Raw genomic sequence first — 15769 nt, 5'->3', positions numbered from 1 at the left:
CAAGATTCGTATAAAAAAAATTATCTCCACTAAGACTCAAATACTGCCACCGTGCTCCCCCTGCCATCCTACCTGGATAGAGGGCATCCCAGAGTAAACTCAGCTTGGTTCGAATTCCAATGACTGTAGGTAGTTAGGGGAAGCCAGTGAGATCCTCGTCCCAGGGGGATGTTAGCTGAAGCCCCTTTTTATGTCACGCACACTGCTGCCTCGTCCTGCTGGGATGCTGAAGTTGTGCAGTTGATTTTTTATCTAAATAGGAAACTTCATACCACACACACACGAATTAGTGAAACATCATCTTGCTAGAGTTAGCGCATCTCGCCTGCCTGTCGCATCTTTCGGACTCCTGGTCTTATTCTCTAAGACATGTTAACCTACGGGCTTTGCACCAGCCACCCATTTGTGATTTGTATCTGGTATCAGCATTTCCAGTTGAATTTGAGTGAGATAAGAAACAGAGCACTAGGAAGTCTACCCAGGAGTAGAGAAAACCCGACCAATCCCGGATCTGACTCCTTCTGGGACTGGTCATTCCGCCAGTCTTGACTCCATCCCCTGGACTATCAGGATTCTGGCTGTTTCTCGATTTTGTACTCGAGGCTATCACTAGGAACTTGTCAGAAGCTCTGCAACAGTCTGACTGTGATGTGTCTACCGTGCATCCTAGAAAATGGTGCTTGTCCCAGTGACGTCGCGCTAGCTGCCGACGCCACTCAAGCTTTCCTGTTTTAGGGCCTTGCTTTCATGAGCCTCTCTGTTGGCTGTTCCCAGGAGCCACAGCACCCCCCAACTGCCGTTGCGCCCCACCTGTCTCCGCCCCATCCCAGACTCTGGGAGCTCCGGGGAATTGTATCAGACACAAACTTTACGAAGGAGCTGATTTGAGAACCTGGCAAATGCCCTCCCCTGTCCCCTGCCCCAAACTCAGATAAAATGTACCATGGCTCGGGGCATGGCAGTGACGAATTACAACAGGAAATGCAAATCTGTGAAGTCAGACAAAAGGAGGCCACAGTCCACTGCTTAGAGCTGTGTGCCCTCAGGGAGATTATTTATCTCTCATCTACGGAGGGAAATATAACCTACTTCATAGGGTTGAGACGGATAAGTAATGCTGGTGATTAGCTCCCCAACTGCAACATCATTATTTCTATTATTATTACCACTGCTGTCCCCATGGTGACTTTTCAAAGAACAGAGTTTATGTGGGTCTAATCAAGCAGTATTCAGAATCAAGTCCAGCAAAACAATCATTCTGTACCTACTAAGTGCCAGTCTGTTTATACATATACTATCTCATTTAATTGTCTCAATAATAAATCAGTTAACTTGTATTAAGGTTGTGGCGGTTTAATATCAAAACAGAATGGCGTCAACCCTGCCTGTAAGCAAGAACACTTCCAGTTTTCTACCTGCTGCCATTCACTCTGGGGATTTGATACTCACCTTAGAAGTGGAAGGTTTTTGCTTGCAGACCCCCTTCCGTTCCTCTCTTTAGTCTGGCTCAAACTCCCGCGGCCCCGAGAATTAGCAGTCAGCATTACACACGAAAGCTAGCTACAGCAGATCCTGTTGGTGTCCCAGCCAGATCTCCTGGGATCTCTTTTAGGGCTTTGGTCAGGTCTGCCCAGCCCCTCGCCATGCAGGTCTCCCTGCTGGTGGCTCACACCTTGGGTGATTGGAGGTGCCCGGGACCCACACCATAGCCCAGCGACCCGCCGCGGTGACTAGCTGGTGTGGTCCTATGACACCAGGGCTAGGCACTCTCCAGAGCTCCCCGTGGGATTAGGCTGAGGCTGGCCCTCACCCGAAACCACATTCTTGGCCTTTTCTGTCTCCTCTCTCCCTTACAAGTTTCTCCTGAGAACACATCTTTTAAAAAAATCGCTTGCACACAATTCCCTGTCCTGGGCTTCTGGAGCTTCTGGAGGACCCAATTGAAGACACCCGGGTATCATTATGGGAAATGTAAACATTCTCAAGAGGGAATTTTTCCTATGACCTAATTGTCATCTCTGCCTTTAAGTTTAGCAGCAACCCTCCCCCGTCGCCTCCCTCACACCCGGGAGAGGGTTCTGGACTCTTCTCCCTGAGTATACTCAGTTGCCTCTTGCTCCTGGCCCTGCCCATTGCCGTCAGCCTGTGGGAGAGCCGTACTTGCCTCCTCTGATGAATTAGCAGCTCCCAGATTTGCAGGGACCACTTTTCATGCCTCTGGTCACACCGTTCTGCACCCAGCACTTTACACCTGGTAGAAGCTCTTCGCCACTGGTAACCTTGAATTAACTTTGTTGGATGGCATCCACACGTGATTGAGAAATTCCGTCACACTCTCCCAGTCTGTTGCCTTCCAGGCTTCTAGAAACTAAAAAGACTTCTTCTGCCCAATAAATAATTAGAACTGACAAGAGAAGTATTAACAGGATCTATAGTTATTGAATCTGCTAATAATGATCCCCATAGTCTTGCTGTGATGGCCGGCATCAGAGTTTCACACAGGCTGTGGAAATCTCCCCAGCGTGTATGTGTGGGGCTGGGGACAGGGCTCCTGAGGCAGGAGAGAGGCAGGAGAGAAACCCACCCTCCAGCCCGCTCCCTGGTCTCTCCCATCCCTGTCTCTCTGGGGCTCAAGTCGTAGGGCCTGAGGGGGAGAGGGGTTGCTGATGGGCCCTCTGTGACTTCAGACTGTCAGGAGTATTTTCTAGAGGTAATTGCTAGCCATAAACAACTATAATCATCATTATCATCATCATCATCATCATCATCACTGTGTGACTACCCTTGTGCACAGAGTACATTTATAGTCGCCTTCATTGTTCAGTGCAATTCCATTTATTAACATAATGCTAATAATAGCTATCAATTAATGAGCTCCTACTGCATCCCAGGCAGCACCCTAAGCGTGGTACCCATGTCACTGAATGTGATGCTCTAAACAGCCACCAGGTGGGGGATGGGTAATTCCACATGCCCGGAAGCCTCCTCCCAATGAGCTGTGTCCTGCTCTCTCCCCTCTGTCCCATCTCGCCCACATGTCACCTTGTCAGGGAGGCCTCGCCCACACCCTATTTAAAATCACAGCTCCCACCCCCTCATCCTGCCTCACCACAGTTACCCCCACCACAGGGCCTCCCGTAAGACTTAGAGCTGGGTGCCTGGGACATACTAGGTACCTGATCAATCTTTGTTTAATGAGTGAAGGATTTCGATAATTAATGACCATGTCATAGATTTTTTTAAGAGCAGGCTGAGCAAAGATAAATGATGTACCCAGTATCCTCCAGGCAGCGAGTGACAAGAGTTGATTCAGAACTGCGCAATCTGGCTAACTCAGCAGCCCATGTTCTTCACCATTTAGGTGTTCTGTTAATTCCGCCGGCTTTGCTGGGCTCCCCCCGTGTTACTGGTGAGCCTCGTTCAGCATCACATCCTAGTTGTTCTGATTCTAAAGGCAGGTGTCTCCAAATCTTGTGTTCCTAGGCGCCGCGTGGCTGCCCCCCCGCCCCCATTTCTTTAAACACAATTACAAATGACTGCAGATAATGTACAGCACAGGAAAGAAACCTACTCCTTCTGCTGTCAGATAAATTTGAAAGATCAAAATAATGTGGTTTAGCAATTTGTTTCAATTGATGCCTAGCCTTCCAAAGCTTGCAAGTTTGACTTTCTCAAGTCAGGGAAAAAATAGCTGTTTCCTTATGAAAAGTAGTGTGGGGGAGTGTATCGTCTCATGAGAGCTTCAACAGAAGCCCTATGTACAGACACTGTCCAGGTCTCTGTGAGAAACAAAGGAAGGAGCCAGTGACAAGGCGGTCATAGTAACAATCACTGTAATGACAAATGTCATGATAATGGGAATGGCTATAATTTTGAACGCTCACTATATGCCGGGTGCTATGCTAAGCTCTGAAATGCATTATCTCATCTGATACTTATAATAACTCTGGTGATGGGTTGAATTGTGTTGTGTCCCCCTAAAAATCCATATCTGAACTCCTAACCCGAAGTGCTTCAGGATGTGACCTTATTTGGAAATAGGGTCATTGCAGATGTAATCAGTTAAGATGAGGTCCTCCTGGAGTAGGGTAATCCAATTTAACTAGCATCCTTATAAAAAGAGGAAAATTGGATACAGCCACGCAGACGGGGAGAACACCACGTGCAGATGAAGGCAAAGAGGGGCTGATGCTTCTACAAGCCAAGGAACACCAACGATTACCAGCAAACCACCAGAAGCTGGAGAGAGAGGTGTGGAACCAACTCTCCCCCACAGCCCTCAGAAGGAACCAGCCCTGCCGACACCTTGAGCTTGGACTTTCAGCCTCCAGAGCTGTGAGACATGACATTTAGATTGTTTAAACCACCCAGTTTATGATATTTTGTTAAGGCAGCCCCTAGCAAACTAATACAACCCCACAGAATGGAGACTGTTGTTACCAGCATTTGGCAGGTGAGAAAACTCAGAGGTTAAATAATTTACCCAAGGTTGGACCCAAGACACAGCCTGGCTAATTCTCAACCCTCGCGGTTAACCATTATCCTACACCTAGACAAGCTCTCCTCCATTAGGGGGCAAAAGAATCCCAGCCAGAGAAGGACAGAGCTGAAAGGAGCCAGTGAGACCAGCATGTCTTACCACGCACTGTGCAGGTGGGGAGTCTGCGGCCCTGGTGTGAGGTGGGGCTGGAGCCAGGGCCCTGGCCCCTCATCTCTAGGTGGGCAACTCTCCCTGACGTCCAGCTTCTACCGCCCAGGGGAAAGTTCTGTGCCTCTCAGTGGGGCCAGCCAGTCCCAGAAGCAGCTCCTTACATTTTACTCACTTCTTCCCTGACTGGGGGAGCAAGGGTATTTGCAACCCCGTGTTCCATTTTCTTCTCGTTCATGTATTCAAAAATAACCTATACGTTTCCTTTTCGGATTATGAAAATAATACTTGATCAGAAAGAAAATGTAAAAAGTACAGGCAAGCACCAAAAAGATAATCAAAATCACCCATAACTTCGTCATTCAGACGGGCCCACTTGAAGCACCACCCTTCACACTCAGCTGTGATCTTTTTTTTTTTAATTCTTTTACAGCTATTTGTTTTGATCCCTCACATTATAAAGCTTTTTCTATGACAGTGGCCCTCAATCATTTTAACCCCATCTTTCTTTTTTTATTATGATAAAATATACATAAAATTTACCACCTTAACTATTTGTAAGTGCAGAGTTCAGTGGCATGAAGCAGTCTCCTCATTGTGCAGCCATCAGCCCCCCAATCTCCAGAGCTTGTTCGTCTTCCCAGACTGAGCGTCTGTACCCATTGAATACTAACCCCCCCCATTAGGTGCAATCATTTTTTTTAAAGATTTTTATTTATTTATTGACAGAGAGAGAGTGAGTGGGAGAGAGAATCTGAAATAGACTCCACACAGAGCATGGAGCCTGACGCGGGGTTCGATCTCATGCCCACAAAGTCATGACCTGAGCCCAAACCAAGAGTAGGACGCTTAACTGACTGAGCCACCTGGGCACTCTGGTGTGATTATTTTAGAACTATTATTTATTATGGGAATGCTGGTTTAATTTATTTATTATTTATATTGAAAAGTATTTGTAAAGATATAAGTAGTATGCTAACTAATTTTAGAGGAAAGTTATTTGCAAGCTACTGCTAACCAAATAGTCATTAGCCTAGTAAAAGTTTCATACAGAAATTTAAGAACGTACATTTTAAAATGTTGAGAATACCGTGAGCAAAATTTTTAAAGTAAACAATTGAAGTTTACTTTAAAGTAAAATACAGGTAAATAGGAGTGACATCCCCACTGTTGAGGAAAACACTCAGATAAAGATAGACTCAGATCCTGTGTGAAAAGCAAATCTGGAGAGCCCCGTAACACATCACGCGCATTTCTCCTCGCCTGAGGCCAGAATACCACCCCCAAGTGCGTGTCAAGGTGTGTTAGCCTGTGCACTTGCTAAGTGGGAGGGAGGCCTTCTGCCATCAGGGGAGGACAGCTGACAGAAACTTCAGCTGACAAGACACACAGCTTTAAACACTGCTGGATGTCAGCTCCGCCTGGGTGTGCGAGTGCAGCGGTGACTCACACACACGTGGATGTGACCCTATGTGAGGCCAGCCCCGTGTCAGGGAGCAGAGGGAGCTGGGAAGATCCATCTTCTTCTGGAATTGCAGCCCCCTGTAGCCCCCTTTCTTTCTCACCGGAATTCAAGCTTCCTGGGATTCTTACTTAAACAAGAATTGGTCAAATTGTAATTGGCCAGGGCGCCTGGGTGGCGGGGTTGGATGAGCGGCTGACTCTTGGTTTCGGCTCAGATCATGATCTTAGGGTCCTGAGATCGAGCCCCGCGTTGGGCTCCATACTGGGCATGGAGCCTGCCTAAGTTTCACTCTCCCTCCGCCCCTCCCCTAGCTCACGCACATGCGCACACTCTCTCAAATCAATAAATAAATCCTTAATAAATAAACAGTAATTGGCAAATTACTCAGTTGCTAGGCCTGGAGTCTGGTCAGGGCATTGCGAACTGTGGAAGGGGGTGTGGGAGGGATAGGACTGTGGGGTGGGGTTGCCCACCTTTGCCATCAATTGTGTGAAATGCTTAGCATCACAGACTCTGGAGACAGACTTCCTAGGTTCAGACCTTGGCTCCACTTGCTAGTCAGGTAAACCTGGGCAAGAGCTTAATCTCTTTGTGCCTCAGTTTCCTTGTGTGTAAAATGGGGATAATGCCTTAGATTGGGCTCCCTGTAAATAGGCTCTGAGCCAGAACACTGGGTGTGGCGGGTTTATGGGAGGGTGAACTCAGGAGATGTCCTGTAAGGGAGTGAGGACGGCGACTTGGGGCAGAGCTAGAAGCTGATCCGAAATGTGGTTGTAACTGAGGCTGCAGTTGCTGCTGGGAGCATTCGGGAGCTGGGATGGCCCTCACAGTTGTCCACAGCGAGACATGGAGCCCGGGCCTTTGTAGCTTCCCATCCGCCAGTGACTGGCCATGGCCGGGCCCTCGGAGGGGTGCTTCCGTGGGCAAGGAGGTTCCCCATGGTGGAGGGTAATTCCCAGTAGGAGACCCAGCTGGGACCCTCAGTCTCCAGCATTCCCAGGAGCTGGAGGATGGTGCTTCAGCCGTAAAGAGGAGAGCTAAGCAGAGTCCCCCCAAGGATACCCTACAGATAACAACAGGGCCTACTGTATAGGGTTGTGGGGATTAAAGAGGTTTATGCATGTAGGGTGCGGGACACGATGGAAGTTAAATTACCACAAGAACAATAAGGAGGGGTACATCCCGATACCAGCTGCGCACAGTCCTCTAGACCCGCAAACACCTGTGATTAACTTTACAGGAGGGACAGGGGGTTGGCGGGTCCCCACGTCACTACTCCAGCTGCATTCTGTCAGCTCTTACCGTCTTTGGGAATTCCCATTCTCACAGTCCTATGCACACGAGCAAATGCCCTCACATGGACTCCAAAACCATACACACACACCCCTAACTATGTGATTTATGGGTGTTCATAGTCTTTGCGTACGTAGCTATTTGTCAGTCTATTCTGCTTGTTTTCAAACTTGTTTTCCAAAAGAGATTTTACAGAGAATCCCAATATCATGGTCCCTCAGTTAACATAAGATTACATTTAACATTTTTTTTTTCTTTTAAATTTGCTTCTTGGGGGGCATCTGGGTGGCACAGTCCTTAAGCGTCGGACTCTTGATTTTGGCTCAGGTCATGATCTTGGGCTTGTGAGATCAAACCTGGCTTCGGGCTCCACACTCATGTGGAGCCTGCTTGAGATCCTCTCCCCCTCCCTCTGCCCCTCCCCCCACTTGCTCTCTCTCTCTCTCTGTCTCTCTCTCAACCTCTCCCTCTCAAAAAAAAAACAACAATTGTTCCTTCGAAGACTCCTCTATTAACCCTCCTCGTTTATTAAAAAATAAGCAAGCCAATTTCTGCAGTAACAAAGATGAAGCAAAGCTGTAACGGGGAAGCTAGCCTGGGCCCTCGGGTCAGCCCACCCCGGTCAGCACCCAGGCAGGGCGGGAGGGAGGACAGAAGCCATGATGGCAGGTCCACGCACAGCGCCTCAGAGGTGGGAGAGGGCACGATCTGAGCTGGACCCAGACCTACATTCTTTATTTTAATAGCTGTGTTTGATTTTAATGTGTGCAATAAAAATATAACTAGCACTTAAGGTAGCAAGAAGGGGTTTCTTTTGTAGGTTTTTTAAGAGGCAGATATTTAGTAAAGAAAAGCACAGATGGTACGTGGAGGCTGCAGAAATCACTAAGGTGATACACATATCATGGGGGTTTCTTACTGCTTTATCTTTATCTGGAAAGGCACTTTGGCCGTCCTCTTCAAAGGTGAAGAAATGAATCACAGAAGAGTGGGGGAGAGAGAGAGAAACCAACAGCAGAACAGTGGTCATTGTGGGTGGCCTGTCTAGTCACCAAAGCAGCGAACAATACTGTACTTTTACACCCGAGATTTTTGTGGTAGGATTAATAGCCTTTTTGTTGCATGCCCTTTCACCGCATTCTGTGTGTTCATAACAACAACAACAACAAAAAATGGTGTTTGGCCAGGGGGTGGGTGTCCATTAAACAGACAAGAGCCGGGCTGCTTTGGGTAAGCTGCCTATGGCAGCTGATGGAATTTGGCCCTGGAGCCCAGTACAGTGTGGAAATCCCTGCCCTCATCCTGGTTGTGCCATCATCTCGACTCCGAGTACTTGGTTAGCTTAATGGTGGAGTCTTCTCCTACCCACTCCTTGAACGTGGGGTCTTAGAAAGACCCTTGCATTCTCAGTTGCTAGCTCACAGCCTGGCCTCTACTAGAGTCTCAGCTCATGGTCAGTAAACAAATACATCAGAGATTTTTATTACCACATGTCCCCCACCTCCTTGACATCTCTTAAGGACTTTACACACAGTAGATATACAGGAAAGACTAGTTAGCTGGTTGGATGGGTGAGTGGATGGGTGAAGGGGTGGGCGGGTGAGTAGACAGTTGGAAGGTTGAGTGGATGGGTGAACGGCAGCTGGATGGGTGTGTGGGTAGGTGAATGGATACAGGAAGAGATGATGAAGAGAGAGAGAGACAGGTATATACAAGGATAGATGGATGAATGGATGAGTATGTGGGCGAATAGGTATGTGGATAGGTGGGTGGATGGGTGGATAGATGGAGAAGGGGCAGGTGGGTAGATGGGCAGGTCAGTGGTCAGACAAAGATGAATGAGTGGATGAGTTGGTGGGTAGATAGGTGGGTAAGAAGGAATGAGTGGGTGAACAGCAGGCCCAGAAGAGGTAATTGCAATTCATATGTGTCGGCTTCGTTCTAATCAAAGCACATTTTCTCTGGGAGGATCTACAGAGGTGATGGCCCTGATGTCTTGACTCCTCTTCTGTACAAGTCCTGACCTCTAGAAAGCGTTTGCTGCATTTTCTGATGTGAAACCCCATATTGTCATCTGACTCGTGGAAATACATGTTTCATTTCATGCCATTATTCTTCACTCACACTTCACCCTTTCAGGAATCCGGCCTCATTAAAATCTGTCCTCTACCCAGTTCCTCTTTGAGGAAGTTCCTTGTTAGGGCATTTCTGCTGTGAAATGTATCACACCAACTGATGTGAGTGCCAACCTGAATGCTAAAGACTGTTATTAGCAGATTTAGCCTAGAGATGTTTCAGAGTTGTCAGTTCTGATGTTCATAGGATTATATTTTCAAACATCATCACACATCCTCTATGACAGACTTGATTACTGTGATGAACTAGTTTTCTTCCTTTAAGAAATGTTCCGGTTGCAAAAATGATTCTGAAAGCATTGGTGAAAAATTCCAGGCAAAACTGAAGTGACACCATCTCATTTGGGTGGCTCATTTACCTTCCTGGGAGAGGCAGCCCAGTGCGACAGAAAGAGCACTGGACGTGGAGTCTGCAGTCCTAGGTTTGCATGATGTCCCCGCCATCTTAGCAGTGGTGACCTTGGGGAAGTCTCTAATCTTTGCATTCTGTGCTGCAAAATGAGACCAGTGACCAGAGCCCCTTGCTCGGTTGCTCTGGAGATGAATTAAGGAAAGTGCGTTACAAACTGTAAAGTGCAGTGTGTGATTGAGGAGAGAGGGCAGGTGAGGGGTCCCTAGTAGAAGAAGAAAGAAAGCCATAATTCATCCATATCATTTTATTTATTTATTTTGGTTCCCAAGTTTTATTCCAGAACTCATACAAAATATTCCAGATAAATGAATTTTATTTTTTTAAAGATGTTTATTATTTATTTGAAAGAGAGAGAGAGAACGAGAACACAAGTGGTGGGGAGCAGCAGAGGGAGAGGGAGAAGCAGACTCCCTGCTGAGCAGGGAGCCCAACGCGAGGCTTGATCCCAGGACCCCGAGATCCTAGCCGAAGGCAGACGCTTAATGACTGAGCCACCTAGGCGCCCCCAGATAAATGAATTTTAATCTTCCTCTTCCTCCTTTTCCTCATCCTAGTTAATCTGGAAGTAACACAATTCGTAACTCTCTTTGCCATTAGCAACTCCGCGCAACCAATCACATATTCTTCTTCAGATGTTTTTTGGTGAGATATTTCAAATACCTTTTGAGAAAAAGTCACCTCAGAAGTTACAATAATCTTGCTCTCACTCCTTTCAATGGCTAGAACCCCTCCACTGAGATTCCCAGCTTTTCCATTCACTTGGATGCTCTTTGGAAGAAATGGCTCAAATTTGGCAGGATCCATGATTCCATCTTCTATGGGGCGGGGATGGGGGGTGGGGGGTAAGAGGTCAACTTCAGAACTTGCTTCTTTTTTTGCCCCCCTTCACTCCAGCCTTTTTCATGGGCACCATGGTGACAGCATGTATCTCTTTGTTTTGTTTTGTTTTTTTGCTTAAACAAGGGGAGAAATCAGATATTTATAGTGAAAAAATTAACTGTATGTCCAAGAACTAATAAAACACCCCTTCTGGGCCGTGGGATTTTTATTATCAGTGATGGAACCACTGCGTAAAAACCTGGCACCACCACAGGGAAGTGGCTGTTTCCTTTTGCTCGTTCATTCCTTCTATAAATATTTCCTACCACCTACAGTGTGAGAGGCATGGGGAGGGGGCTGCTATGGATACAGCGCTGAGCAGGGCAAATGTGGTCCTTGTACCCAGGAGGAGACAGATAGTAAGCAGATATTCATCTGAATAACTATTTGAATATAGATTGTGGAAAGTGCTCTGAAGAAAGCCACAGGGCATGTTGAGAACTTAGAAATGGAGGCCTGACCAAGGCTAGGGATCAGGAAAGACTTCCCTGGAGAAAGAAAAGAAAAGGGAAAAAAAAAAAGAAAGACAAGACTTCCCTGAGATGACTTTGAGTTGAGAGTGAAGAATGAATAGGAGCTAACTGGGCAAAGAGGGTCAGAAGGGCATTCCTGGAAAAAGCAAAAGCAAATGCAAAGGCCTTGGGGTGAGAGGAGGTGTGGCACCTTTGAGAAAGCACAAGAAAGCCAATGTGGCTGGAACAGAGTGGGACAGGATGAACCTGGGGAGTGGGCCAGAGGGGTTAGGTGGAAGCTAGATCACGTTGCACCTGTTATCCTAAGACCACTGAGACCCTGTAGAAGGGTGTCTGGCAAGGGAGTGAACTGACTGCTGTTTTTAAGAAGGTTCCCCTGGCCGCAGTGGAGAGAACAGATTAGAAAGAAGCAAGAGCACCTGCAGGACACTGGTACTAACCTGTGATCAGTGGGGAGGGAGAGAAGCAGGTGGATTCAAGGCATGTTTGGGGAGAAAAAAAATGTCAGTCTTGACAGAAATGAGGGGGTGATCAAGGATGTACTTCTAATGCAGTTACTTTTCATTTTAAACTGAATATCTCTCAAGTTACATACACTGTAAACATTCCTACAGTAAATGAAAGAAAAGCATCTATAGACTCTATGGTATTCTGTGCAGTGTAACATCTGGATAATCTGAAATTTTTCATAGTGGTCCAGGGGAAACTGGATGCAGCACTTACCCTTCCTGAGCCTGCAGAAAAATACTCCATGCATGCAGAGATCAGGACCCCGAAGATGTGCTCGGTAAAAACCAAAAATGCAAGTGTGCAGGACACATCTGATCTGAGCCTTTAGGTGCTCATGTTTCGTGGGGAAGCAGACATAATGTAAGCGGCCAGAACCCACTCCAGCCTGTCTACAAATGAGGTTACACCAGCACCAGGGAGACCTCCCTGGGGTGTTGCTCCTACCTGCCGAACAGCGTGACCTCAAGTCCCAGCACACCACCCCACCCCCACCATTCCTCCAGTCTTCCCTCTGCGTCCCTGGAGGCATTTCCGTGTCTTCACAAATGGTTCCTTGCTTGGCCCAGTGCCACAGCTCCTTGGTGCCATCCAGTGCCTGCAGGCCATTCACGGAGGCCTCTCCCCACATTACTGCCAGATCTTTGTTCCTCAGGGCCCGCACGGGGCTGTAATGGCCTCAGTCTTCAGTGGGGGGAAGGCCACTCGGCCCCTTGCGCAGCTGGCCTCATACCACGTGGGAGCTCACTTGTCTCGGCTGGTGAGAGCCAACTGTGCCCCTGTCTTCCCAACTTCCTGTTCTGTGATGTCACATTAGTAGTGTGCAATTGGCCGTGACGGGAGGATTTACACCACAGTAATCCTCGAATACTACAAATCAGGACTTGTCCTCCCCTTGGAGAGCTTGTGGTTAAGCAGTTCCCAGCACGCCACTGACTGAGCCCGGAGCTCAGCGGCTGTGTCCTGGGCCCCACAAGCTTCCCTGTGAACACGGTGCCCTTAGGTTCAATCCCTGGGGTCAGGGTTGGAGACAGTGACCACACTGTCCTCTCAGCTCCCACTCCCTACATAACACACCCAAGTACCAGTAGGTTAAACATCTCATTGTCCAGGGACTGTGGCCCCAACAAGCATCCGACAGGGGTAGGCTCTGAGTCCTGGCTTAGGCGCAGCAGGGACCCCTGTAATTACATAGTTGCATGTTGGAAGAGACTGGATATACTTTGTTTTTTGTTTTGTTTTTAAAGTTTTTATTTTATTTTGTGAGAGAGAGAGAGAGCGCGCGTGCGCACATGCGAGCACAAGTCGGGGGAGGGTCAGAGAGAGAAGGAGAGAGAGAATGTTGAGAATACTCCAAGTTGAGCATGGAGTCCTACACGGGGCTCAATCTCATGACCCCAATCATGACCTGAGCCAACACCAAGAGTCGGACGCTCAACCGACTGAGCCACCCAGGCGCCCCTGTACTTTGGAGAGACACCAAGAGGAGTATTTCAAGGTTCTAAGGGGTCATAGTAGAGAGACTCCATACCTGCTGGAGAAGATAGGATGAGGCCATTAGTCGATCTTTCAGTGATCGACTCACTCATACCAGGCCCTGTGTTCATGGGAATACGGAGAAAGTAAGACACATTCTACACCTGTGATGCTCACTGTGGTCACCCCTAGCCTCATTCAAGAGCATTTAAGATGTGGCTGGTACATAAATGTAAAAAAAAACACCGATTTCAAAGATTTAGTACCCCAAATATATAAACTATCTCATTAATAATTTTTATATTGATTACATTTGAAATGATATTACTGTGGATATATGGGGTTAAAAAATTTATCATTGACATTAATTTTACCCTTTTTTTTTTTTACTTTTTAAATATGGTTGCTGGGTGATTTAAAATGACATATGTGGCTCATATTCTATTGGTCACCATGGTTTAATCTTTGAAGTCGCTCCTGGCCCAGTGGTATAGACTTCCAGTCAAGACAGTCGGGCTGGACCTCAAAGGACAGGTAAGGTTTGGAAAATCAGAGACAGTGGGAGCAGGGAGGAGAATGTTTTATAGAAATAAGCATTCGGACCCTGCCCTCTAAGAGGAGTAGTGCATCCCTTTAGACCTTAAAAAAAAAAACTATACCTCTAGGAAGTTTTCCTCAGGAAGCAGTGGTGATATGAGCAAAGACATGGCCCTACTAGAGCACTCAAGGAAACATGGTTTGTCTTGGTGCGGGCAGGGGAAAAACTAGAAATCACCAAAATGTCCAATGCTTGGACATACAAGTGGGAGAGGGAGAAGCAGGCTTCCAGCTGAGCAGGGAGCCTGATGCGGGACTAAATACATTTTGATGCATCTATACGGTAGAATTATTGGCAGCCATTAGAAATAGTTGTTACAGAGCACTATCTAATGACATAGAAGATTGTTTGTAATATTTACAAATTTATAAATTTAGTGAAAAGGGGGCAGATTGCAAAGGTTTTCACGGCAAATCTTCACTTTTGATAACAAATTTTTAAATATATAAAGACCAGAAGAATGTACTCCAAAATCTTAGCAGTGGTGTCTCTGGGTAGAATTCGTTCTTTTTGCTTATTTCTCCTTTCCAAATTTTCTACAGTGAACATATATTACTTTTTTTTTTTAATTTTATTTATTTATTTGATAGAGAGACACAGTGAGAGAGGGAACACAAGCTGGGGGGGGGGGGGTGGGAGAGGGAGAAGCAGGCTTCCAGCTGAGCAGGGAGCCTGATGCGGGGCTTGATCCCAGGACCCCAGGATCATGACCTGATCTGATGGCAGACGCTTAACGACTGAGCCGCCCAGGTGCCCCCATATATTACTTTAGATCTTGGTTTAAAAAAAAAAAAAAAAAAAAGGATGACTTAAAAAACATATTAACTTTAAAAGACCTACATTTTATTCCAGTCTTGGCCCTTACTAGCCAAAGGACTTTAGCTAATAAGCTCTTGGACTCACTTTCCCCATCTGTACAAGAGGATATATGAATACTTGGCTCAAAGGGTTGTCATGAGGACTAAATGACACATGGCTAGCTGGCACAGTTCCTGGCACCTGTAGGCTCTCAGCCATTATTGGTACTCGTCTCCTTTCTGTCCCATTCTATCTTAGATGGACCCTGATTCTCACTTAGAAATGAATGGAGCAGGGAAGGGAGAAAAGATGGAAGTAAACATCAGAGAGGCCTTGAACATGTCCTGCTCTCCTGTGAGCTTCAATTTTCTGAGCCTAGAGGAACTTCTTTCTCCTCAAGGCCAAACTCTAGTGAGTCGGATCCCCACTAGTTGGGGTCCAGTTAACTGAGGGCATGTTATATCATTTAATCTGAGTATGTAGGAAAAAAACATGGAGGGTGCCTACCATAGGCCTTAGGCCGGCTTGAAAAACTCTTGAGGTTTGAGACCTTAGGGTACATGCAATGAATGACTGTTGTGACAGATCAGCTCTAGACTGTGGCTCTAGTAGACCCTTAGTGTGATAATATGAAGAACGCAGAATTTTGTATATGCATATGATGCTCTACATACATAATACATGTACATGTATATTTTTACAGGCCCACGGTATGTGATAAAACAGTGACCTAGATTCTCCCTCAGGCACACGGGATCTTTAGTAGGCCATATGTAGTGATAGTTAATCCATAGAACCACTGTCAATGCCCCTTTGGCAATCTGGCGGGGTCCCTGCGGCGTGTACGGGCTCTACAGTGCTTTCCAAAATGTACCAGAAAAATTCCGTTCATCCTCAAATCTAGTAATTCTATCAACTGGCTTATGAAGAGCTGCCTCAGTAATCCATGTTTAATGACCTTAGCCACTGGACAGCTGTCTGAGGAATTAAAGTCTCTTGTGAACGGAGTATTCTGAGGTTCTACACTTCAATGTAATGGAAACATGCCCTATTCCCCCACACCAGCAACGGGATGTGGAGATGTG

The 15769-nt window shown here is 46.8% G+C and overlaps 1 protein-coding gene and 1 pseudogene across 2 annotated transcripts in view; one reads left to right on the top strand and one right to left on the bottom strand.

Annotated features, from left to right (window-relative positions):
• GABBR2 (gamma-aminobutyric acid type B receptor subunit 2) overlaps positions 1–15769 on the top strand; it is a 341289-nt gene that overhangs the window by 210283 nt on the left and 115237 nt on the right. The window lies entirely within an intron of this gene.
• On the bottom strand, positions 10474–12443 carry LOC118524096 (large ribosomal subunit protein eL22 pseudogene; annotated as a pseudogene).

This window comes from Halichoerus grypus, chromosome 14 (assembly GCF_964656455.1).
Source record: "Halichoerus grypus chromosome 14, mHalGry1.hap1.1, whole genome shotgun sequence".
NCBI classification, from domain to species: domain Eukaryota; kingdom Metazoa; phylum Chordata; class Mammalia; order Carnivora; family Phocidae; genus Halichoerus; species Halichoerus grypus.
This window is presented reverse-complemented; position numbering and strand designations above follow the sequence as displayed.